The 27,317-nt window shown below is 46.8% G+C and overlaps 1 long non-coding RNA gene across 2 annotated transcripts in view; it reads left to right on the top strand.

The window, feature by feature from the left end:
• LOC131511647 (uncharacterized) overlaps positions 1-27,317 on the top strand; it is a 193,637-nt gene that overhangs the window by 91,337 nt on the left and 74,983 nt on the right. The gene's annotated exons all lie outside the window — the stretch shown is intronic.

Genomic DNA, 27,317 nt, shown 5'->3' on the forward strand with positions numbered 1-27,317 from the left:
AAAAAAATAAAGAACTTTTTATGACTTAAAATAACATTTATATTTTTATATTTATTTTTATATTTCTTTCCCAATTTATAATTTATCTTTTTGTTATTGTTGGTTTTAATGAATATTTTAAATTTTATGCAGTTGTGTCCCTCTAAAATATTTTGTTGTTTTTATTTGCAGGGACTCCTCTGTTCTGAAAAAATTTAAATATCTCTTATATTTTAATATATATTTTTACATTCTTTAAAAGATATTTACTATGTATTTAACTCATCTGAAATTTTGTTCATTGTGAAGTCTGGACTGGAACTAATATTTATTCCCCTCTCAAAATTGGCCATTTTCGGGGCACCTGGCTGGCTCAGTCCATGGAGGTTGTGACTCTCGATCTCAGGGTTGTGGGTTCAAGCCCCATGTTGAGTGTAGAGATTATGTAGAAAAAAATGCGCAATTTCCCCTGACACCATTTGTTCAACAATCCATTTCTCCCTTTTGGTTTGCAACCGTCGTAATATGCAAAATTCCCAAGCACACTGGGCCCAGTTTTCTTGGAACAGCTTTTATCCTTATAAATTTCTTCCTAGTATTGAACTAGAAATTTGTTGCCCACTCGCTTCTTGAGCCTTCTGTCCCTGTAGCCACCGCCCCCCCCCCCCCCCCCAAATATGTTGGCCCTCATTGTCATTCTGTTCAAAATGTTGAGTAGCTCTGTGGAGGGCTGGCTCACCATTAGGGCACCTGCCAGGGCCAACTCTTGGCTTTTGTCTTCTTAGTGGAAGGAGCCGACCTGGAGGCCTCCAGGTCACCGTGTGGCTGGATTAGAAAGCTACCTTGGTACCTCTGAGGGCAGCTTTCGCAGAAGGCCAGGTGTAGGGAAAGCCACCTCAGCTGTCAAGGAAGAAGTGTTTTTTCAAAATGTGTTGTTTTTTAAAGGCTTCCAAACAAATCAGCTTTACCCCTTGGGAGTTGGATGGGTGGGTGGGGAAGGAGAAGAAATCAGGACAGTAGTTCTGAATCTTGAAGGGGATTAGCCACCCCAGAGCATGCCACTTTGGCATCGGAATTACTTTGAGTTCAAAGCTTTTGATTTCCTGTAATCTCTTATCTGCCACGCTGAGCCTCTTCACAAAACCCATTTGTCATCGATACCCGCCCCCACCCCCCACAACCTTGTGAGCAGCTGGTACCACAACCAAGAAGTCATTGTCACCAAACTGTCATATTCCCATCTATTCTAAGGGTCTGTTTCCCTTTCCAAAAAGTTGTTTGTTTTTCCGTAAGTGTCTTTTCTGTCCCCCCACCTCTTCTGAGAAGTCTTTTGTTCTCTCAAGATGCCCCTCTGGCCCTCATCTCCTATTGAGATGGTATGTAAGCCCCACATTCTGCGAGTCACATTTTTTCTCTGAACTCCCACGTACATACGTGAATAAAAATGTCTTGCTAATCCGTCTTTTGTCGGTTTAATTTGCGGGTCCCCAGGTACAGACATAAGAGGGTAGGGAAAAAGGCTTTTTTCTTTACGATAGTCTATAAGGTAGTAGGTGCTGGAATGAGTCCTGCCTGGGCACTCTTGAGGCCAGCTGACTCATTTCTACCTGTGGGAGAGACTATTCCTGGGCACGAGTGTCTGAGGATTGGTCTCTGTCTCAGCTTCAACAGCCAAAGTCCGTGGCAGTGAGAAAGAAATAGCTGTTGTCATGGGACCCAGATTCCAGTTCCGTCACCCGGCATTGGTCCAAGTTGTTTCCTTTGTGACTGAGTAACCCCCTGGGATTCTTGGATAATCCAGTTTGGATGAGTGGAAAACCTCAAGAGGGATACACTGAACCGACTCTAAATAAGGTTTATGTATACTCAAGTAATTAATTAGAAAAAGTAAAGAGATTGGCATATATTTGTGAAGTGGTTCAAACCAGTTAAACCAGATAGCTACCAGCTATCCCTCCCAAATCTTGTTGGCTTCAGACTGAATTTTTCTATTATTATAGCATTATCTTTAAAATGACTTCACTTCCTGGCACCCTTATCACCCTTATCTCGTTCCCTGCCAATGTGCCAATGTTGTCATTAAAGTATGGTGTCTGGAATTTAACAGGCAATCCAATAGTTATCAGGTTGACGATCACTCCTGCTCTGTATATGTTGTGTACGCAGTATAGGTTGGATATTTTCTGTCTGTCTCTTCATATCTGCTTTCCAACTTCTCCAACCTAGGCAGCACCTGGGATCCCTGCAGGCACGTGGCTGGCATGGGTGTGCCGATGGCTCCTTGCTCTCTGGCCAATGCAGGACACCAGTGAGAAATCCAGAGGTCCAGAGCAGAGTGAGGTCGAGGTGCTTATTCCCCTGGTTCCCTCCCCTGGCCCTCTACTCAAGGCCATACCTCCTTTTAGGCATGATTCTTGAACAACTCCTCCCTCCTGGTTCCCTTCGCTTGAGCTGGGGATCTCCAGATGGCAACAGGTCCTACTCTTGTACCGTTGTTGGTCTGTTTAACCTTACCTCCACTTTGTGAATTGTTCCTTTATTAAACACTCCCTAATCATTCCATTTGACGGTATCATCTACTTCCTAGGAATATACATTTCACAAAACATTCCACGTGTTTCCCATGCACATTATATTTGAGAGTCATTGAGAAGTGTTGGGGAGGCTGAAAGGAGTTCCCTCCAGCATTTTACATGACAGACAGTTATACATGTGTTATGAGACCCACCTCTTGCCCCCTTGTGAGAGGGCGGATCTGTGTGCCTTGTTGTCCTGATATCATTGTCCGGCTGGATATCTACACAGCCATCGATGAATAACTCCAGAGTGGATCTCTTTACATGGGTAGGTCCCACCTGGAAATCAGAGGCTAGGTAAGGAGGAGGCTGAAACTTTGATAAGCCAGGGCTGGTGGAGTTAAGGAATTAGGAGTGGAACAGTCTCGACAGAAGTGGTTACCTGACCTGTCTCTCTGCGGGGGCCTGGGGGCAGCAGTATCCCAGAGAGGAGCTGGCTGCCAGGGTCTCAGGGGTGACCAGTGGGCATGGAAGAGCCCGTGGCTGGCTGGACAACCGGGGACACTCGCCTTTTCAGAACATATACTACAAGACGTTACCCGGGAGGTTGGGGGGAAGGTGACATTTATTTATATAGTTGCTTTCCCATTGCTTTGTTTTGCTTAAAGCAAAATTCTACTCCAGTAAACTCAGAGCAAGCAGTAATAACTGTTGCCGGGGTTGGGGCAGAGGGCTACCCACTGGGCCCTCCACATTCACTCTCCTTCCTTCAGTTCATTCTCCCAGGGGCAGCCTTTTAAAGTCATCCTTTAAAATGCATGTCAGACCCCAAGCCCTCACTCCCCACTTCCCTAATAAAGGTCAGGGCTGGTTTTCTCATGCATTTAGGGGAAGCTCACAGAGATACGTGCCCCAGAGTCCCCCTTCTAATATGTGCTTGTTTATCTGTTTATCTCCTTCACCTTCTGATTGGATGACCTAATCAGATGAGCAGATGAGAACAGCCGAGCTTCCGTGAACATGGTCAGTGTGATGCACATAAAGAATTGACCTCCTGGTGGTTCAATCCAACCCTGCCTGCGGAAGAGGCAGGACTGAACTGAGCAGGTGTGTACGTCTCAGGACGGCACTACTCAGTGGAAACATGATACAGGCTATTTATTTATTTATTTATTGCAGATGGTGGGGAGGGGCGGGAGAGAGAGAGAGAGAGAAAGAATCTTAAGCAGACTCCATACTCCGTGTGAGGCCAGACTTGGGGCCACACCCCATGACGCTGGGATCATGACCTGAGCTGAAATTGAGTCCATCGCTCCACCGACCGAGCCGTCCAGGCACCCCAAGCCTGTTACATACATTTAAATTTTAAATGACAACAACTGAAACCATTTTACCATTGGGACCGTGGCCCACACAATTTTAAGAATGCTAGTAATACAGAACATATAATAATATCAAATAAAGTTGTGTTCAGTGGCAAATAGTCTTATCTTGCTTCAGGTGTCCAGTTTTCATTTTAATTAAAATTAATATTAAGAGTCAAGTTCTGTAGCAGGAGGACCATTTAAGCACTCACCGGCCACAAGAGGCTCCTAGCCGCAATCCTGTGCAATGCAGTCTTGAGGCTGCAAGGGTGGCCCTCACCCAAGCCGTGGAGGAGGCCACCTGGTCTCTGCTGTTCCTCGTCTCCCTTCAGGGGCTCTCGACACTACCCCCTCCCTCCTTTGACCCTGTGCACCCTCACTGTTGTCCCTCTTCAGTCCCCACTCCTTCCGGTTTTTCCCAAGCTCTCCTGGATGCCCTCCCCATCCCTCGCTTAGAATGTTAGGGGATGGATTAAAGGCATTTGCAGGGCAGTGTGAAGGAGGCTTCCGATGCAAATCTCCTTTTCCAAATTATCCTCCTCTAATTCCTGGGAGCAGGTGGGAGCCAATCATAATGAATTCTGTGGCAGAGCTTTACTTAATCCTGGAGTATAATATTCAAGGACTCAGCTTGGTGAGCACAAAGCTTCCCTACCCTTGCCGCAGCCGCTCCCTCACCCCTGCCAGCCGGGGCCTCAGTCAGTGCAGCTCCTGTTAGCAAATAATAAAATAGCCACCAAACGTGCAGAACGGATGATGCCGGGCCCCGTATTCCTGATGCCCGGAATCCCCACAATACTCCTGCACGGGAGCTGTCATTAGCCCCTTCCCATGGGCTCAGAGGGTCAGCCAGGATGGGAATGGGGGTCTGTCTGACCCCTAGACATGGGCTGCGTAGACGCTAGCCCCATCTCCCAGCTCTTTGCTTCCTGAAGTTGAGGGAAGATATCTGAGTGGCAAAATGGTGTAAAAAGAGGCTGCCTCATGATCTCCTGCAATGGTTTCCGTCCCCTACAATGGTGTGTTTTGTTTTGATAGCATTCCTCTCCTTTCATATGAGATATAATAAAACACGTATATCCTGATGGATTTCGACAGCTGCAAACACCCAATGTGACTACCACGCCAATCAAGTGATGGCACGTTTTCATCACCCCAGAAAGTGCCCTCCTGTCTCCTTCTCAGAAAAGGGCCCCCTGCAGGGGCAATGACTGTTGTCACCTCATCATTGCAGATCGGTTTGGCCTTTTCTTGAACTCTCTGAAAAATGGAACCACCTAGGATGTACTCTATGTCTGCCCTCTGCTTAGCACTGTGTCTATGAGACCCTTCCTTGTTGTTGTCTGTATTGGTCCCGTATTCATTTTCATTGCCGAGTGGTGTTTCATCAGAAGACATACCTCGGTTTGTTTGATTTTCATTCTCCTGGCGATGGGTATTCGGGTAATTTCCAGTGTTTCTCTCTTACGACCCAAACCGCTCTGTCTTTTCGGGGACACATGCAGTCGTCTTGCTAGTCGTACATGTCTGGGAGTGGAATGGCTGGTCCATAGGGTACGTGTGTGTTTAACCGTATTAGAAGCCATCGTACAGTTCCCCAAAGTAGCTGTATTGTGCCTACAGCAGCTTCTCACAAGTATTCTGGTTCCTGACCAGGCAGTCCACCTGGTCAACCAGCTCGTGGGAGCCTGAAGAGGTTGTCTGTGTATAACCTCCCTCTGGACGTGGGTCAACAGAACGCAAGAAGAGAGTCATTGTCTAATGGGGTCCGGCACGTCTGGAGCCAGGGGCCCTCCACCGTGCCCTTTTGGTCTCTGGGGTTGACCTTCTCCCAAAGTGGCCTTATCCACATGGCTGAGCTATGGCTACTGACAGCCTGGGTCCTCTCCTGACAACTTGGCAAGGATTTGATATCTTCCAACCCAAAGATAAAAAATGCTGAAAATTAAAACCACCTCAAATGCCATTTTTAACTTCTCAGATGGCCAATAATCTAAAAGTTTGATAGTGCTCTCTATTGACATGGCCACGGGGAAATGGGCAGTTTCGTATATCACAAGTGAGACTAAAAACTGGCACAGCTTCTGTAGAGGGAGATTAGCCCACATATATCACAACAAACAGCCCCATCTCTAGGAATTTGTCACACTTATATTCTCAGACACGTAAAGCAATACATGTGCGAGGTTAGTCATTGCCATGTTGTTTGAAATAGCTAAGATAGGAAATAACCTAGGTGTCCAACCAAAGGGCATTAATTAAACAAAGTATGGTACATATATTCAATAGAATACCCTGCAGTTGTATTATTAAAAAATTACAGGCAAGAAAGTACCCCACATACTGGTATGGAAAGATCTCCACCAACATACAATTTGAAGAGAATAAAATCCAGGAGCAGAAAATGTGTCCTTTACGCCCCCGCTTGTGTAACAAATGAAGGGTTGTGTAATAAAATGGTATTTGTTCGTATATGCACTCAAAGAAGTACATGGTTATGGGAGGAGAATTAAGAAACAAGACTTTTTACTTGATACCTTATGCTTTTCTAGACTCTTTGATATTTGAACTATATAAATGTATTACCTAGTTAGGATATTAAATACTTTGACTTGTGGTTGTCACTGAAAATTCTAGCACCTAGTGAATGAAGGCAGTAGCCACTATGGGCCAGTGAAAAAGTTCCAAGGGCTACTGAACATGAGTTGTTTTAAGGGAACAATTTTCTTTCTTCTTTCTTCCTTCCTTCCTTTCTTTCTTTCTTTCTTTCTTTCTTTCTCTCTCTTTCTTTCTTTCCTTTTTTTTTAAAGTTCATTTATTGAGAGAGAGAGGGAGGGAGAGTATGCGTGCAAGTGGGGGAGGGGCAGAGAGAGAGGGAGACAGAGAGAGAATCTCAAGCAGGCTCTGCACTGTCAGCACAGAGCCTGATGCGGTGCTTGAACTCAGGAGCCGTGAGATCACGACCTGAGCCGACACCGAGAGGCAGATTCTTGACTGACCGAGCCACACAGGCGCCTCTAAGGGAATGATTTTCTTGATCCTTAATTTCCACACACACACTTTTCGAGTTTTATTTGCATGAGAATATGTCTCATGTGTTACAAAATGTGTCCTCAATTTAATATATTTGTTTTGCCGAATAAAAAATGTGTACTTTATTCTTATGAAAAAAAAGGAAAAAGGCATAGCCTTCACCCCATCTGACTATGGTACATTGCCACCGAGTCTGAAAACCTCAAGGACTGGGGCATCTGAGTGACTCAGTTGGTTAAGCATCTGACTCTTTATTTTGGCTCAGGTCGTGATCTCGGGGCGGGGGTGGGGGTCGTGAGATTGAGCCCTGTGTCGGGCTCTGTGCTGACAGCACGGAGCCTGCGTGGAATTCTCTTTCTTCCTCTCTCTCTGCCCCTCCTCTGCTTATGTTTTCTCTCTCTCTTTCAAAATAAATATATAAACTTAACAAAAGGAAAAGAAACCCTCAAGAGGAATGGGGAAGGATAGGGGAGGATTCCTTTATTGCTTAATCAGGATTCTGTTACCTCCTGGACTCTCATATTTCCTCATCGTATACATTTTACGTTCAGGGGAAAGAGGGTCTTGTGTTGGCCATGTGAGGATGCTCTGAAAATAGACATCCGGTAGTCTGTGTGGTGGGAGTCAAGATCATTGACCTTCTTGAAGGTGAGTCCAATGACAGCGAAGCAGAGAGATGGTCGGTCAGAAACACCGAATGCTAAAGAAGAAAGAACTCGGCTTTTAAACATGTATTTAACTATAAGCAATACTTTCCCACCACACTAAGTACTAATCCCGGGTCAAGTCTTCAGCTGAGAGAAAGAACACCACAGCATGGCCCCAGCATGTAGCTTTAGCGACTCTGACTCATTTAAATGTAGCCCGAAAGCCTCTCCAAGACATTCATAATTCTCAAGATATATCAAATAAAACACACAGCTAAAATTTTTAGATGATTTGTTTTGGATACCCTAGTCAGGAGGGCAATTTAAAATCCTTTTTATGAAATCGTATCATGAAATCATCCAGTGATAGCTAATGCTTATTTTATTTTATCATATAAAATATTTAAACTTTTTACCTCCTATTAACAAGAATAATGTTATTCTAGCTTCCTGGCTGATTAATTTTCAACTGAATGTACCTTTCTCTTTCATTAAATGCATATGACAAGTTAGATCACATTTTATCTCATTAGGAGATACATTTCCAATTGTATTTAACTTTTTGTCTTTAAAAATGATGAAAATTATACACTTTTTTGTAGTTTTGTTGTTTAACTTTTTGTCTTTAAAAATGATGAAAATTATAAAACTTTTTTGTAGTTTTTGTTGTTGTTGTTTTTAAAGTAGGCTTCATGCCCAGCCCAGAGCCCAACACAGGGCTTGAACTCAGGACCCTGAGATCAAGACCTGAGCTGAGATCAAGAGTTGGATGCTTAACCTACTGAGCCATGCAGGGGCCCCAACCTTTTTATAGTTTTGATCAGTTGTGTGATAATTCAATCCAGAACCATTTTTTTTTTTAAACATAGAGAGACATACGGTCACAGGAATAAAATATTTTTTAATGTATTTAAAATATTTTAATATTTATATTTAACATTTTATATTAAATATTTTATTTATATTTAATATATTTTTTTGAATTTATATATTCAATTTTTTTTATGTATGGTAGGGTAATCAATAAAAGGTTTTCAATTTTTAAACTATGCTAAATTATGTCAAAGATTTGTGAAGTAAGTAGATAAGAAATGTGAATTCAAGGAGAAAACTGAAAGATGTAAAATTTCTCAACACTGAAGAAGAGCTTATTCATATATTTTAGCTTGGGTAGTTTGAACGTGAAATTATTATGAGTTCCAGAATCCCTTTAATATTTTAAAAGACTGACATGTTTATGTTTAAATGTCAATATTTGTAGTAAAAAGAAAATTATATCAAAACTTTTACATGAGAATCTAAAAATATGCTATGGGGTGCATTGCTTTTCTTTAAAAAATTTTTTAAGTTTATTTATTTATTTTGAGAGAGAGAGAGAGAGTGAGCAGGGGAGGGGCAGAGAAAGAGGAAGAGAGAGAATCCCAAGCAGGCTTTGCATCATCAGCATGGAGCCTGACGTGGGGCTCGAACCCACAAACTGAGATCACGACCTGAGCCGAAACCCAGAGTCAGGCACTTGACTGACTGAGCCACCCAGGCACCCCTCAAACTTCATTTTGAGATGTGCATGCAAGCAAAACTTTGAAGACCTCTGAGCTAAGGAAAAGCCATAGTTACAAAGACAGAAGGTGCTGTTTCTCCTTCCTGATACCCCCCTCCACTTGCCCAGTCCATAGCCAACTTGACCTGGAACTCTGTGTCTGAGCAGCCTTCAGCTGGCCTTGCCCGCAGAACTTTCTCTTAGGCCACTGTCCGCCGAAAATAAAAATAAAAAATAAGAAACAACAAATGCATCAGTTAGCTCTCGCGACAATTCTATTGCGTAAAAAACAACCAGGAAAACCTCAGTGGCCTACAACAATAAATAATTCTCTCAGTCCACGAATCTCTGGATTGGCTGGGCGGTTCTGCTAATCTTGCCCACGCTCTGTTGGGACCAGCTGGGCTCACTCGTGCATCTGCAGTCACTGGGATGGCTTGTCTTTCCTCCAGGTGAAATCTTATCCTCCAGGGGGCTGGTTTGGGTTTGTTTTCATGGCAACTGGGCAAGGTCCTAAGAGGGAGAGAGACCATTCGTACTATCTGAAGGCCTCACTCAGCACCCACACTCTGTCACTTCCATTGTGTCTTATTGACCAAAGCCAGTTACAAGCTGGCCCAGATTCCTCAGGAGGGAACGTTGTTTCCAGCTCTTGATGGGGGGAGAGGAGCTTTGGGGTCACACTGCAAAGGGTAGGGACATGACAAGAGGCAGGGAGTTGGGGCCAGTTTTGCAATGAACCTCTCGCAAATAATAACAGCTTTTATGGCTTAGGTCCTTGTAATGGGCCAGGTGCTGTGATTAGACGTTTCAAATGGGTGAGTGCATTTGTTCCCCCAAAACGTGGAGAATCTCTCTGTCCTGATATTTTTTCCCCTGCTCCTCTCATAGGTATCTTGAAAACTTGTTTTCTTATAGGAACCCTGAAAAACACTTCTCCCCCTCATGGGGCAGAGACAAAGACTTAAGGAAGCTATGGACCACAGAGACCAACAGAAAAGTTAGGATACGTGCCCCAGACTAGCGATCTCTGCTCCCCCAAACCAGTAAGGCTGGGGCGGCTGGTGGGCAGGGGAGGAGAAGGGAGACTAGGGAGGGAGGTATGAGCTGTGAATGCTCCGAGTGAGGGTAGAAGGACAAGGGATGGGATGGAAAGGAGCTGTAGCCGCTTCCCCTGAAATGTTCACTCCCACTGCTCTGTAGCTGGGACACAACCCACCAGAGCCCCTTGAAACCCATGTAAACTATGGTGTGGAGTTTGAACTAGTTTCACAGAATGTGCAGGAAAGGTAAACCTTATGCCTTGACCAAGACAGAAAGAATGGAACCGTGTAGTAATGTCCTTATGAGCCAGGACAGCTGTGGACAGACTGTCCTTGCATGGCTGGCTACTGTTCTTTGAGCACATATCATGGGTCTGGTACTGTGCTAAGTGCTTTACCTGTGCTGTCTCATTTAAGCTCACAACTCAAGGCAGGGGAAATTTAGGCTGTAGGATGGCCAGTGGTCTCAGTCAGCTCAAAAGGCTTTCTCCTTGATGTTTGGAGAGAGGAAGGGGAGAAGAAGGAAGAGAAGGGGAGGTGGAGAAGGAAGGAGAGGGGGAGAGAGGGCGTCTTCGTTGCCAACAAACAAAAATCTTTCCCTTAATTCTGATTGGTCCACCCCAGGTTATGTGCCCCTGGCTTGTCCAATAACTGTGTACCAAGGGAATGCTGGGTGCCAGTTAGCTTGGGCCTGGGCTGCTGAGTCCATCCTGGCAAGGATATGAGTTATTATTATTGGCTGAGACTAATCAGAGTCTGCGTCTGGAGTAGGCCTCCAGTTTTCAAACCACAGTGGCACTACGCAATGGCGTAAGGGTAGAATGGAATTCGGGAGGTCATCTACTGTGTCCACTATGGATGTGCTATTGTCACCCTCACACTGCAGAAGAAACTGAAGCTTAGGGAACAGGAGGGGAGTGACACAGAACCCTCTGTAGCCAGCAGACAGGTGGGTTCAAGCCCCGGTCCTTCTGATACTGATGGGGAACCTGGGCACCTCACTTCACATCTCTGGTCTCCTGTCCCTCCTCTGCCTTCGGGTGTTTAATCTCTATAGTTCTTTCTGGTGTTTACGTTTTGGATTTAGACTCTACGACCTATTTGAGCTCACAAGGCCAGTGAGCAGAGGTGCCCTGAACCGGAATTTGGTCAAATGGCCACACCCAGCTCAAGGGGCCTGGGAAATGTAGCCTCCAGCTGTATGGCTAAAATCTGGGGGTGATTTTGTTCTAAAAGGAAGAGTGGATGTTGAGACACAATACTTTGACACAGCTCTTCTTTGAATAACATACGCCATCGTAGCACATCTGAATAGTTCAAATATTATCCCATTTTATTTACTTATTCTTGTGTTTCTCACAAGGGCAACTAACAATTTTGTATTCCCAGATGCAACATGTGGAGGAATAATATTTTGAAATTTTAATTGAAGTTTCTTCTTTCTTGCTAATTTATTCTAATCTACAGTCCTTCCTCTGCTAAAATTAGACCGTGAGGCTGAGCCTTATCTCCTCAGGAGCGGACTGAAATGTGGAGATAGAAATGAGCCAGTGTTCAGCTTTGGGTTTTGAAACAGACTTTTGAAGCCCATGGCAGAGGCAGTAACTTTGAGAGATAAGACTTTTTAAATTCTAGACTGCTTGAATACCAGATGCCCCAAGTTTATTCCCTAAACAATAGTTTCTGAAGGAGTGCAAGATGACGGGAGAGCTTATTTTCCAACCCAGAAGGAAATAAGATCTGGAGGAGAGGTGAAGAGGGGAGAGTCAGAGAGCTGGAGAGAAGGGAACACTGGAAAAGGGCTGGGCTGGGATCTGAGCGGGGCTTTCCATCTCTTCCCGCAGCCAGGGTCGATCTCTGGTCTGGAGAGGACAGTGGGCAGCCAGGATTAGCAGACAGGGTGGTGGGGCCCGATCACTCAGCCGGCCTCCCAATTTCACTGCCTTGTGATTTGGATGATTTCACGTCGGGCTCTGTGCTGACAGCTCAGAGCCTGGAACCTGCTTCCGATTCTGTGTCTCCCTCTCTCTCTGCCCCTGCCCCACTCGCGCTCTCTCTCTCTCTCTCAAAAATAAATAAACATTAAAAAAAAAAAATCTCTTGTGCTTATTAACATCTGAGAGGAGAGGGATCTGTATACAGTTTCATTTTGTCTCCAATGTTTCAATCTCTAACTACAGCATTTCTTCCATATATTGTTTTCAGTTACATATGATTCAGATGTTTCGCACTTGAGAGTTTAAATATTCTATTGAGTAAATATTACTGTAAATGTATAACACTCTTTAAGTACATAAATTACATTAGGTAATGAGGATGCAAAGATCCTTACAAACTCTGGGAGCATTGCACGGGATCGAAAATCTGTAAATAGTGTTGGATGATGCACCTTGTAGAAGTTGTAAACTTCATTTCAAAAAGGTTAAGTAAGGAAACATTCAGAGATGTATCCAATTCACAGCATACCTGTCACCTGCCAGTGTCAACATTTCCAAGTTGACCGGCATGGTGTCCGTCCATCTATGGATACCGGCAGGTGCGTTGGTTTGAGGGATCATCAGGCAACCGTACCCCAATAAAGTTTGGTTGAAACACGTTTTGGGAGAAGATTTCCACGAGCCCAGAACCAACCTGGACAGTTTGGAAAGGACCGGCTTCATGCTGCCTCGAAATAGCGATTGTCCTTGAGTCCAGTTCCACTCGACTGGGAGCCAGAGACATGGCTTCTGGTACAATCCCAGGGTCTCACGTGCAGTGGTTAGGCCTCTCCCTCTTGGTAGTGACGTCCTCCCTTTCCTCTGTGCTCCACACACTCACGTGCACACACAAACACACAACCGATGCTCCAGCAGGAAGCTCGGCTTTCCCCCTAATCACCTGCTCTGGTTGCCATGGCAACCCTTGTAGCCAAGTCCCCAGCTGAACAAGTTTTCCGAGACGCCAGAATATTTTCCTGCACTGCTCTCACTGGAGGGGCCGAGGCTGAATGGGGTGAAGACGGCTCAAAGAGTGACCTGTGGTGAGGGCAGTTGGAAAAGGCTCCTCAAAGACACCGGACCAACTCCAGGTGGAACCACAGTGGAAGACCGGCCACGTATTTGGAGTGGCTCACCAGGCAAAGGTCGGATGGTATGCAGAAACTCCCCTCTGGACCCTGCAGGATGCGGGGCTCCAGGAGGCAGGAATGCCTCTGTGGAAGGCCTCAGCTGCTGGTACCCAACAGCCCTGCACACATGGGCTCCCTCTCTACTCTATGGTGGCAGGGCTTGAGCTGGACACAAAACCTCCATCTCTCGCTTCTCGAAACATCCAACCAGAACAACCTCTAATCAAATTCATGGTCAAAAATAGACCAGCGTTTCTTACTATCATGCTTCTTGCTGTCTGTTGCCGCTGTGGATAGAAACCAATGGGCAGCTCAGTTCCTACATTCCTTCTCTGAACCAGGCCCTGAGTGTGGGGACTGGGCACGGGGTCTAGAACAAGGTGACGGTAAAGGAGCTCACCTGAGAGGGCATGCTCGCGACGGCCTCCTGATGCCAGTGCAAGGGCCGGAAGTCTTTAAGGGACAAATGGTCAACATCCTCTAAGAAGGTACAGGTTGGCACGGTAAGGAAAGTTCTTGAAGCTTCACGAAGTCCTTTCCTTTAACAGTATCACACTGGAAACAGGTGATATGTTTGCAAGGCTAGGGGAGATCTTTTTGTGTCTGATGGAGAAACTGTATGAAGCTTGAGTGATATCTGAGGAAAACGTATACCTTTTATTAGAAAACTAAAAAAGATTTACAATTGGGGCGCCTGGGTGGCTCGGTAGGTTAAGCATCCGACTCTTGATTTCAACTCAGGTCATGATCTCACGGTCTGTGGGATCGAGCCCTTCACCGGACTCTGGGCTCACAGTGCAGAGCCTGTTTGGGATGCTCTCTCTCTGCCTCTCTCTCTGCCCCTCCCCCACTTGCTCTCTCTTAGATTTACAATAAAGGAACTAAGATTTCTACTCAAGAAGGTTGGAAAAAAATAGCAAGGTATACCCAAAGGTTTTAAGAAATAAGATTTAAATCATAAGGTAGAGCATGTACATATAATCCCGTTTTTGTAAAAAAAAAACCAACATAGCATACATAGAAATATCTGTACAGATAGCTACCGATATATTAAAATCCATATCTATGGCATTATTTCTCAACTTTTTAAACACAACTCCCGTCCAGAGTCTCTTTAGACATTTCCCCCCAAATTTTGTTCCCTAACAAAAAAACTTTTGGGTTTATTTATTTGTTTTCAGAGAGAGAGAGCACAAGTGGTGGAGGAGAGGAGAGAGAGAGGGAGAGAGAAAAAGAATCCCAAGCAGGCTCCACACGGTCTGCACAGAACCTGATGCAGGGCTCAAACTCAAGAACTGCGAGATCATGACCTGAGCGGAAGTCGGAGGCTTAACTGACTGAGCCACCCAGATGCCCCGGTTCCCTAACAAAATTTTAGTACTACAGATATATTGTATACCTATTTATGTATGGTACGCATGTTTGTGCTTTATAAACGAGTAAGCTTTTCTCTCCTTTAGGGCTGGTTTTTGTCCTCTTCGGGTCCTCGTATCTTACCCATTGGGAATGGATGGTTTATAGACAGCAGAAAAACATGCAAATGTTTGTGTTTCTTTCATATTTTCCTTTACTTCTCCCCTTTATTTCTTGCTGTTCTCCTCCTTCTTCCTTTTCTCCTCCTCAGTGACATGCATTCCTTGTGCCATTTAAAATATCGTAGCGATTTTTAAAAAAATCAAGATGGGTGATAAACGTTACTGGACACTTCCAGACCAGACCCCTTCTTTAGGTATTAAAAGTTAATACAGGTTAAAGGCTCAGAGCATCCTGGAATCAAATGGCTTGAATTGCAATCAAGACAGCATCTCACATTTGTGACCGGGTGCGTGTTGCTTACTTTCTCGAAGCTTCAGCTTACTCATTTTCAAAACAGTGACACCTGCAATGTATCCCCCCCCCAAAGTGGCTGGGATTAAATCGTCATCCACACCAAACTGGTGGGTGCATTAGCATTTCCATGGCAGGAAATGCACGTAGCTGACCCCCCTTCGCCTCCCCCGCTCCCGATAAAATGCCTTAACCCGAGGAAGCTGCTGGAAGGGAGAGAACTTTTGACACTACAGCAAAAAGGAGGCTTGCCTCCTCCCTTGGGCCTCAAACCTCGAGGGCGATTATTTGCCTACCCTCTTCCATCCTTCCTCAGCCTTAATTAAAAAACCTAATTTCTCTATTACCATAACAATGAATGAAACAACTGATTTGTTTCGCCAAATTAATTCTCCTTTGGGGAACCTGGGAGAACATTATTTATCAGAGCCACAGACAGAGATTTAAAAATGGAAACATCTTTCCAATACGTAAGCCGAATTCAGAAAATGATGGGGCTAATATTCCAACCTTTGAAGGCATCTTGGAGATTTGTTCACTGCAGTGTCCCCAGCATCCAGGACAATGCTGGCGGACAGAAGATACTCAAGAATGACTTGGTGAATGGGTGAGTGGAATTAATGTCACCAAGATCTCACTCTTGACGAGTTTTAGCTGCCGCTTACATGAAGTATATACAAGCAGGTGCAAGAATTTAATTTGTTTTGACATTCTATTGAATGTTTTGTCTATTTCTTCATGTTGGCCATGAAGAAAAGAACAGATTTACTTTTTCTTGTACAGTCAAAACGCACAAACTCCTCTCACACCATTCTCTTTGCCAGTGATGAAAGGTTTCCTGAGAATGAAAACACGAGATTATTTCCAACGTAGGCTCCAAAGTCGCATTTTCTAAACAAATAGGATGGTGTCATTGGAGACGACAGCACCTTAGGGTATTAACCTGTACGAGATGGTGAACTTTTTACACGTTAATGTAAATCCTTGGATAGTTTAAATTTTTTTTTTCAACGTTTTTTATTTATTTTTGGGACAGAGAGAGACAGAGCATGAACGGGGGAGGGGCAGAGAGAGAGGGAGACACAGAATCGGAAACAGGCGCCAGGCTCCGAGCCATCAGCCCAGAGCCTGACGCGGGGCTCGAACTCATGGACCACGAGATCGTGACCTGGCTGAGGTCGGACGCTTAACCGACTGCGCCACCCAGGCGCCCCTAAATCCTTGGATAGTTTAGAGGACTCCCTCATACCTTCTTTCTCGAATTTATTTTTTTTAAGAATCAAGAAAATTTGCCCGACCTCAAAATTGTACCCAAAGAGGAAAGGGTTAGAAACACCTTTTCCAAGATACTTGTAATATATTACAATGTCATTTTCACTTATTTTGCATATCTTTGTATTTATTTAGGAATTTTTAAAACTATATTTATTTAATTTTTTAAATGTTTTAATGTTTATTATTCATTTTTCAGAGAGAGAGAGAGAGTGCAAGCAGGGGAGGGTTAAAGAGAGAGGGAGATGCAGAATCTGAGCTGTCAGCACAGAGCCCGACATGGGGCTCGAATTCACAAACTGTGAGATCACGACCTGAGCCGAAGTCGGATGTTTAACCGTATGAGCCATCCAGGTGCCCCAAAATATATTTATTTATGTTGAGAGTGAGAGAGAGAGAGAGGGAGACAGAATGTACACAAGTGGGGGAGGGGCAGGGAAAAGAAGAGAGAATTCGCATCATCAGCTGGAGGTGGGGCTTGAACTCACGAACCGTGAGATCATGAACTGAGCCGACATCAAGAGTCAGATGCTTAACTGACTGAGCCACCCAGGCACCCCTTATTTTGTATATTTTAAGGTTTATTCTGAAGAATTCCTGAGTGGAAATAAAATGCAATTACGTATCATCCATTAACTAAAGTTTGCATCATGGGAACCAGCACCTACCCAATCTCTGTTATTAGCCAAGACCTGCAGAGCAGGAGACGGGTAGGGACCGGGGTGGGAAAAGAGCCCCAACGCCTGCCTTACTGTGCGTCATCTCTGCTGGGTAAGATTCAGTCATTCTTGTATTTTTGTGACTAGATCTTTCCGAGCTGAAAATTTGCTGCCACGGGCTGTGGGCCTCAGCTTCAGCACTCCTAGGGTGTGATTTAGGAACTATTTCCAATCCTAATGGGATAATTTAGTATCCAGTCCCCAAACCATGTGGCCGGCATTCTGCTTGGAAGAATTATAGACTTTCAGAGCTAGGAGGTAAACAAAACCCAGACAAAAAAAAAAAAAAAAAAACAAAACACACAACAACACTCGAGAGGTACTGTGGTCCAGGGGCATCGAACCTTTTTCGAGCAACAGACCTTGCTCCGGTGCAAGTTTGTCTGGAAGTTCCGGCAGGTAATGTGGGTGCCCTTCTCCGGGTCCCCTTTCCATGCCTCAGGTGCACCTTCGCTTCCATCGGCCGGTGCTGCCCCTGGACTGGCGGAGCCTGCTTTGCCCACGCTGGTGGAAAAGCAGGAGATTTATACCCTTCTGGAGTGGCCCTTACCAGTGGGTCCTCAGTCCAGGAAGATGAGAGCCTAGCTCCCTGGCCGCAGGGAGGCTCTGAGAGGTTACCTGACACTCCAGAGCTCGCTGTGGGGTCAAGGGGAGGCCCCTCTTCGAGTCCCACCTTTCCTTGGCTTTCCCCGCTGCCGGGTCTGGCTTCTCCAACTTCCTTAGGAGTTTCCCCTGGGAGCGTTTCCTTAATAAATCACTAGCACGCACGACTTGTCACCTCAGGGCGTCTTCTGGGGAACCCCAGCCTGCGACAGAAGCCTGACGTCCACAAGTACGGGACGGAGGTTTACAGACCATTATTGTGCCAAACATTTTGTGCTTTCTTCTTTCTCGATGTTTCGGTTTCTCAGAAAATTAAGGCCAGGGTGGTGGAAGGGAGCGTGGCGGGGGGTGGGACACTTGATATGAGCAAGACTCCAGGTAGACTTAGAAGCTGATGGAAAACTTGGCTATTTCAGAACGTGTTTTGCTGGCAGCAGGTGTCGCCCGTTCTGAAGCCACCTCATTTCTGCCGCCCCGAAGGTCGTCTGTAGCTTCAGCTGACAGTTTCTGAACACCCCCCATGCCTTCCTCCCTCGAGCCCCTGCGCCTCTCTCTCTGCTTCTGGACTTTTCCGGCCACGGACGTTCCCGGCCGGCACACACAAAGGGCAGACGTGCTGGAGAGTTCATCCTCCCAAGAGCAAGCCTCAACCCAGGGCAGTTGGGAGTCGGTGACCGAATATCTCAGTCCCATCACCTCTCGCCGGGTCGGTTGTGACGTCTAAGTTCGGCACCGTCTCCCAGAGGGGTCTTGGCAGGATTGAGTTCCAGATGCCTGCGGTCGTAACCTGGTCATTTATTTGCCCGACCGTGTTTACGGTTTCTTCCCCTCTTGCCTCCTTCCCTTACCGCCCCCCCCCCCCACCCTTTACTATATTTCCTTGAATTATCTGCCAAATAAGCTGCCATTACCCAGGTCTTCAGCTCGGGGCTGGCTTTTGGTGGAAGCCAAAGCAAGACATTCAGTTTGGAGTAGACCCAGCCAGAGTCTGAAGTCAAGGTCCAGTCTCGAGGAAAGGCAGTTGCCAAGAGCCAGGGCTGTGAATGTGTCTGATGGGGATAGAGGTGGCCCAACCCTGAGCTCAATTCTGGCCTGGTGATGGGAGTATCTCAGGAAACAAAGGCAAAAAAGCGAGCTGTGGACTGGGAAGTCAAGGTTTTGGTCACCGTAAGGTTACAGTTTGTAGACTTCAGGGCAGCAAGACTAAGTCCTGATGCCTCCAGCTGGCGGTCCGTGGTTTCTCGCACATCCCCGCCTTGATCAGGGTTCACCCTGGAGCCGGTGACGAGACCTCCCTGCCCTGTGCTGAGCAGAGCTGGGAACGGGTAGCACCCAGCACCCCTGGATGTTAGCTTTTCAAAAGGGCTGTCAGCTGGATAGATGGCTTCTCCAGAACAATGGCGCTAGGGTTGTGGGTTTGAGTCAAGAACAGAAGATGTGAGGAGGAGTCATAAAGATGCTGAGACACCTTCACCTGTGGAATTTGACTTTGTGACCCTATTGAGGGCAGATCATTCCTCTGTGCGTTTTATTTTATTTTTTTAAATAGGTCAATATTAAAATATTTAATTACCAGTGAGACACAGGCACTGCCCAGTCAAAATAGCCCTTGTGTGAGGGACCAGAAGACCCTCCTCTTAAGCACCAGTTCTGCTAAGGGTAGAGTGGGGTCAGTTTCCAAAGCAAGGTCATCCTCACTTATGGGCAGGAGAAGAATTTAGGTGGGATAAAGATTTCTAGGTACACAGGAAGTTGCCCCCTCCCCTTCCTATAAATTACAGGCATGATCGCAGGAACATGCCCCAAGTATCTGGAGTTGCCCTGTTTCTGAATCTCTCTCCTCGGACCCTCGGAGCATGGCAGGGGGAGGAGAAGGTCTAGCTTGGAATCTCTGGCATTGGCGTGCACACGCTGTGAGAGCCAGGGTCCTCACAGTTCTCCAGGCCTCGGTCTTCTCATCTGACGTGCACGTGTGTGTGTGTGTGTGTGTGTGTGTGTGTAAGAGAGAGACAGAGACCGCGAGAGAGGTGGTGGTGGGACCCTCGTGCTCGAGTAATACTGCCATCATTGCGCAGCATTATTTTCTTTTCTTACATTGTTTCCCTTAATCCTAACAGCCCTATGTGGTGAATGTTATTTCCATTTTATAGATATAAAATCTGAAGCTCAGCTAGAAAGAGATAGAAATGGGGTTTGAGCCTAAATCAGTCTGATGTCGGATTCTGAGCACTTGACCCACCAAAGCACACAGATCCACACTGTTCCAGTGATTCTCTGTGGATCCAAGTCCTCATATAAGGTATCTGCCTCTCTTGAAGGATAACCAGAGCGCCAAAATATAAACTAACGTGACAGAGCCGTAAAGGGCGAACAATTTATTTCCGAAGGATTCTCCAGTGTATCAAGTACCTCCCAGTATAGCAGGGGGCTGCCCTTGGGTACCAAGTTTGTCCAGAATTTGATGTGCAGTTCTGTTTCCATGGGATTTTATTTACACCTCCCCTATTACTCATTGAAAGCAACGAGGATGATTTATATTTTTGGATCTCCTCTGAGAAGCGTAGAATCCTTCACCATCTCTCCCACATCTCAAATCTTCCACACAGGGATTATAATCCCTCTTTCACAAGTGGGATAAGGAGAGGCACAGAGAGAGGAGTGGATCAGACCAAGGGCACTGAATGGGGGCAAATCTGGGCCTGGATTATACAGGCTCTGCACACCCGTGGCCTCTTGGTGGTGCCTCCACTAAGCTAAGGCTGGAGGAGGGCGACACTTCCCTTGAAAAATTCCTGCAGCCTCTGCATAGCTAGTGTGGAACAGCTGTCGGGTCTGAGTAAGCACCCCAAAGAGTGATTTTTCTGGTGCCCAAAGGGCAATTGTTTCTTACACATTTCCGTGCAGCATTTTACCTACTCACATTTCCACGGAGCAGTATTTTCCATGCCTGTAGGAGAAATGGAGACTCTAGGGACCCGCTGTCCTCTCATGCCTGGAGGAGGTTCCACAGGGGTTGTGTCCTCTTGGGTGGACAGTCACTTCCCAGAGCAATTCTTTGGAGGCCAACGTGGGGGTGGAGAGGTAGGGCATGATCCGTTTTCTGGTGCCCTGGCTTCATTCAAAGATGTCAAACCCTGAAGAGATTCTGGCTTGCTTCTGTCAATGTCTCTTGTTCTGATGGGCCCCAGGTTGGGCAGTGGCTGGCAGTAGGAGGTGGTGTTTCCTGAGAAAGGCGGTGTGGACGGGGCATGGAGACTCAGAAACAGAAGGATTTTGAACAAGGTAGCAACAAGGAATGGGCTACTTTGTCTTCATTTCCAAGCCTAAAAATGCCACAGGCATTAAAGAGAGGAGGGTAGATCTCAGAAACCAACACAGAAACTGGAAGAAAAACCCTGGGACTGTGAAGGACCCCAGTAGGGTCCAGGCTGGGGTGACAGTGGCAGGGAAGGGGCCACAAGTGGCTTTCCAGAAGTGCCTTGAGAGGATGATTGCCCTCTGGGTCATATTTCGCAGGGCAGGAGGAAGTCCCATCAGAGGAGGTCCAGATGGCAGAGGGAAGTACAGATGGCACCATGGGCAGGTGCTTTGGCTGTGTTCCTCCCCCAGCCCAACCCTAAGGGAAAAGCTTACCTCGGGGGTGAGCCTGGAGTGCTACCTAAAGGCTCTGCCCTGAGAGGCGCTCCTGGAGGAGCACAGTGGGAGCCCTTCATCTCCAACCAAGTGGATGTATTGGCTATGTCAGCCAACAATCCCAAGGGGTTGGGGTGAGCACTCTCAGGGGAAAATTATAAGACCTCCGAGAAGCACATTTGTTGGGTAAGAAACCCAACAAATGGTGCAACTTGTGCAGGAGGAGCAAAGCTAATGGAACAAATGGAACAAGAATTTAAAATAGGCATAACAAATATCCTCTGGGAGACCAGGAAGTAGGAATAAACATTTATGAAGAAAACTAATTAGAGATAATAGGCGTGAAAAATAGAATTGTTAAATGGGAGCACCCAATGGGTGGGTTGAGAAAAATTGTGGGTTCGGCTACAGATTGAGTCATGAGAGGGACATTTGGGTTACCCCTCTGACAGAAGGTGTCAGAGAGGGAGAGAGAGTTGGAAAGGACGAGAGGAAACAATGTGGAGGTCAGAGTTACAAGGGTCGATGTTAGTTTCTAAGACTACCACAAAGAGAGAAATGAGTAAATGAAGGGGAGAAAATAAGTCTTTGAGGAATGAATGACTGAGAATTTTCCAGAATTAATGGAAGAATTGAGCCCGAAAGATTGGATGGGCACATGGTGTGCCAAACAGGGTACATTTCATGCACACACATATTGAGACACATTATAATGAAATTTAAATACATCAAACACAGAGAAAAGTTTCCAGAGATAGAAAACAGATGTCTACAAATGAGTCTATTTCCAATAGACATCAAACCTCTCACCTGCCACGTGGGACGCAGAAGAATATAGAGCAACGTTTGTGGAGTGGGAGGAGAAAATATCTTCACCCCCAGAATTTTGTATACATCTAAATTATCATTCTAAAGCTTCTAAAGACGTTCTCTGAGATACACAGGCTCAGATGCATACTATGTAAAGACACTTGAGATGGAGTCTCCTGGCAGAGGCAACGAGGTGTGGGGGCAGGAAGGTTGAACAAATAGCTGAGTCCAATTTATTGTCGCCTACATAGATGACAAGTTAAAATGTGTATCCGTGACCTTGTAGAACTACAATGTGAGGCCACAGCAGCATTGCGGGGGTTTTGATGGCGGGTGGAGAAAAGGGAGAGTGGAGGGAGGTCAAGGGGATGTGGGAGGGGGTCAAGGTCTGCCTTATTCAGATGGAAGGCACACACGTGGATGCGGACCTTCTGTTTTAGCACCCACGAGTTGCCGCCTTGCTCGGTGGCCACTCCCCACTCCCCGACCCCTCCCAAAGACACCTGAAGCAGAGTAGGCTTTCCTAACAAACATCAACCAGAACGACAGAGCATCCCTTCTCCTCAACAACAGCAGGAGCAACCATTCTCAGTCTTGACCTTTAAATAAGAAAAGCTCGGGGACAAATCCATCTCAGGAGGACCTAGGGCTGGGAAAATGCCATCTGACCAGGGGGACCAAGTGGCTCCTAGGTGAGAGCAGGACCTCCCCGACTTGCCACCTGCCTCACGTCCCAGGATGTGCGGAGCTAAGCTGTCTGTCCCGGCGCCATCCCTCCTTTGGCTTCCTCTTTCTGTGTTGTTATTTTCTCTCTCTGCCCTCTCCATCCTTCCCCTCTTCCTCCACTTCCCCAGCCTTTCTCTTGTATTTACTACTGGACCTTGCTGGGAGAAGCTGATCTTTGACACCATTTTTGAAGGCTTTTCGTACGAGGCCAAGCTATATTGGTGTCTGGGTCTGCCTATGGTAAAGTCGTTAGGAGCTGGGTTCTGGAGCCCCCCATGCGCTACATGTGTGAGCCCCAAGTGGGCACTCTGGGCTGCAGGTTCCTCATCTGTAAATGAGAGGCTACTCATGATTCTTCCCCCCCGGGCTTGTTGTGGGGGACCGAGATCATCAAGGAAAGGGCTTCACGCAGTACCTGAAGTGTTCAATAAATGTTAGTGTTTTGGTCAATACTATATCCTTTTTCTGCCGTGTCTTTTATTTCTCCCTGGAATGACACAATAATCGCAAAATTATGACCATGTGTTACAGACAGGTGGCCACCTGAATGACTTGCTGTTGGAACTTTCTCTGAAAGATAGAAAGTGATCTGGTCCATATTTTTGAGAAATATATATACATACATATACAAAAACATATGCATACACACACACACACACACACACACACACGTATGGGAGATAGATAGACGATAGGTAGATGTATATAGAGAGATACAGAATGAGATAGAGACACAAAGAGAGATTACGAGCTCCATGATGGTTGGGTGTGGTGGGTACTTTGGCTTAGAGCCATCAACAGATTCAGTTCACAGTTGGAGTCGTTGCCATGCTTGAACCACCCAGAGACTATCTGGTTTTTTGGGGGAGTTTGTGGGTGCTCTGCAGGGACCTCCTTTCCAGCAGCTCGAAGCCTGACCCCTCTCGTTAGTATGATGTTGGCTTCAGGCCCCTTCCTTCCACTTCTCAAAACAAGCCCCCCCCCCTTATTTAAGTTTATTTATTTATTTAGAGAACGCTCACAAGCAGGGGAGAGGCAGAGACAGGGAGAAAGAAAATCCCAAGCAGGCTCCACACTGTCAGCGTAGAGCCTGATGTGGGGCTCGAACCCATGAACCTCGAGATCATGATCTGAGCTGAAACCAAGAGCCAGGCGCTTAACCGAGTCACCCAGGCGCCCCGAAATATCCCCTTCCTTATTCCATGAACAGAAAGGACTTTGAGCTTGAAGAAGGAACATTAAACTGCCTGAGGTAATTTCCCCCTAGCTTCCCAGGGCTGGGGACCCAGTGCCCCTCCGCAGTGCCCCTCCTGCACTGCCCGCATGCGCCTCCTGGCAGGTGCCCAGATCTGGCCCCAGCTTCTTAGGCTCACCTCCTCCACTGCATACCATCCCCTCGTGGCTCTCCAGGGTGTCAAAGCTGATCCTGGGCTGGCCCGGTGTGAACACCTTGGCCTTTGGGAGAGGATCCCACAGAGGCAGGGCTGCAGGGATGAGCACAGATGCAAGTTAAAAGGTGAGGGGGAAGGCGAGTGGACTTTGAAAGGAAGGGACGGCCTGCCCAACAAATGTTCTCTCTCCACCTGCCAAGTGGAATTTGCTCAAACATATGGAGGCTACAGCTGGCTGCACAGCAGGCATCTTGGCCAGAAACTCCTGGAGACTGGGGCCAGACTCGCCTCCAAATTGTACCAGCGTGGCCACTGTATCTCTGCTTGAAGGTGCCACAGCCATTTCAAAAGCAAACCCGTGCCAGCCTGCGCCGCTCCAGCCCAGAGGACGCCTGCTGGCCGCTGACTGTTAGCTCTCCCTCGGGCAGGGTCTTCTGGAGCAGAGATCCCAGCTCTTCTTGAGAGGAGGGCCATAGCCAGAATATCCGGTGTGATTTTTTGGACTAAGCCTCATGTTCCAATACCCAGAATAGTGCCTGACAGGTAGCAAGTACCCAGTAGATTTAGTTGAATGAATCGGGAGGGCTTTTCAGAAACCTGGGTGTTGCTTCTGCTGTCGGCAAGCCTTTTCTGCATAGGGGTCTGAGAGAATTAATGTTTGCATTTCCGTGGGCACTCGTGGCTGTGGTTCACCCCTCCCCCAGCTGCTGTCAGTGGCTGATACAGCTCACAGCAGCCCTTTGGGGAAGAACCCTCGGAGCCCACCTTGCCCAGCAGGTGTGGAAGTGCCCATTCAAAGCAGCCCGTAGAGACCGGCTTACTGAGGGGTACAGTTCCCTGAGCGTCCTCAAAGGGGGCAACTCTGTCATAGGGTTTCTGCTCCGGAGCTCCCATTACTTTCAGGCGAAGGCTAAACTTACCTGAGACCAGATAGGTTTGCCACTCCCTTTCCTCGTGCTGTTTCCCTGCCTCCCCTGGACTGAATCCCTTCTCAGGCTGTGCTTCTAGGGAAACCCAGCTAATACGTCCTCCAAGAGACTTCTGCTTCCACTCTGAGCTCAGAATTGTTGAGTTTGGAAGGGACCTTAGACCTCAAACTCCTTTATTTGGGAGACAAGGAAATCAAGGCTCAGAGTCAGGGAAGGACATGGGGCTAGGCTAGGAGTAAGGCCACACTGTTTTATTTGGCAACTGCCTGAGATGCTGGAATGGAAGGTTCTTGCTCTGGCCCATGAATCTATATGCTATGGTGTGTGTGGGGGGGGGGTGGGAATCTCCTCATCCCCTGATCTAACCTCATTTACTCCTCACCCCCAGGATTTCCAGGGCTGGGGTCCCCAATATCTATACAGCTAGAGGGACTCTGTTCACAGGAAGGAGAAAGGCCATTGCTGCCGCTTTCTCAGCCATGAGGAAGAGATCAGGCCTACCTCTGGGTGACTGTCCTGGGCCCCCATGCTTGGAAATGGGGGCCACCTTGGAGCACTCCACCTTCTTTCTTTTTCTTCATCATTAACATCTATCTTCAAAGTATTTCCATTTACAAGCATGTTCATAGTGGCTTCCTTTCACATGGGATGCTCTTGGTGGCCACAGCCTGGCTGAGGTACCAAGGGCCCTGAAAGCTTCTAGGAGAGGCCCTGAAGGGGTTTGTTATGGTTGGATCGTATCCCCTGAAAAAAATGTTGAATTCCGAACCCCGGTACCTGTGAAGGTGATCTTCTTTAGGCCTAGGGTCTTTGCAAATGCACTTATATGCAAATTAAGGTAAGGACATGTTAGATGGGCACAGGCCCTTAGTCCACTATGAACAGTGTCCTTACAAGAAAGGAGAAGACAGACACGCAAGGAGAACACCGTGTGACGACAGAGGCAAAGGCTGGGATGATGCCCTGCAAAGCAGAGGAAGCCAGGGACTGATGGCCACCACCAGGAGCTGGAAGGGGCAGTGAAGGAGTCTGTCCGGTCTCAGGGAGCGTGGCTGGGCTGACACCTTGATTTCAGACTTGTACCCTCCAGAACTTTGGGAGAGTTGGTTTCTACTGTTTTGAGTACCCCATTTGCGACACTTTGTTATGGCAACACCAGGAAATTAACATGGGACTATTTCTGGAAACCCAGACTACCATGTACCTTCATGCTTTGGGGACCCAAATGCCTGAACAGGAACCAGCAGGGGAAAAGTAGTTAACTGGTGTCCCCACCTTGATCTTCCCCTGTCCCGATGGGGGTCCAGATTCCAACAATGGGAACCCAAGAAAGAATGAGTTCTTGCTTCTCCTCATGGAAGTGTCATGAGATTGTGAGGGGGAAAGGCTGTGGGGGAAAAGCAGGGAGCAGAGCTCCGCCTGGGAATGGGGCTGCCTGAGTTCCAATGTGGGTCCTATCCCCCAGGGATCGGATGGAACACTCCAGTCTACCTTGTTTTCTCTGGGACACAGCTGAGTTTGGGGATGGACTCAGCACCCGGTACCACATCTTTCCCAAGCGCAAGAAGGCCCAGCTCATATTTTCCAGTTCGGGTCTTAAAGCACTTCTGCCCTGGTCAGGCTCGACAGGTCCCAAGAGTGTTGAGTTTAGATTTTGGGCAGCCATCTTTCCCTCCCTGCAATCTGCTTCTGCCCCAGAAGTTCCCTTCAGACCTTCTGTCCATCCAGTCTGTGTTTGTGCCTCAATGGAAGACCCCCACAGGGACACCACAATGCCCACCAGGGGCCCTCATCTTGGCCTTCTTGTCTTTTGTTTTAAAAAAAAAAAAAAAATCTCATGAGGAAGCTGTTGGTTCATTAGCTTGTTCCATGAATTTTATATAAAGACTTATGGGGAAATTTCCCTTATCATGCTTATTAAAAATGTTTTTCAATTCTTCCAAAATTATATTTTAGAAATTAACTCACTACAGGGGTGTTTGGGTGGCTTAGTCAGTTAAGCATCCAACTCTTGATTCTGGCTCAGGTCATGATCTCACGGTTCGTGAGATTGAGCCCTGAGTTGAGCTCTGACAGCACAGAGCCTGCTTGGGATTCTTTCTCTCCCCCTCTCTCTGTCCCTCCCCATCCCCCCAAATAAATAAATAAATATTTAAAAGATGAACTCACTACCACTAAT

The sequence above is a fragment of the Neofelis nebulosa genome, chromosome 5 (genome assembly GCF_028018385.1).
Source record: "Neofelis nebulosa isolate mNeoNeb1 chromosome 5, mNeoNeb1.pri, whole genome shotgun sequence".
In the NCBI taxonomy this organism is placed as follows: domain Eukaryota; kingdom Metazoa; phylum Chordata; class Mammalia; order Carnivora; family Felidae; genus Neofelis; species Neofelis nebulosa.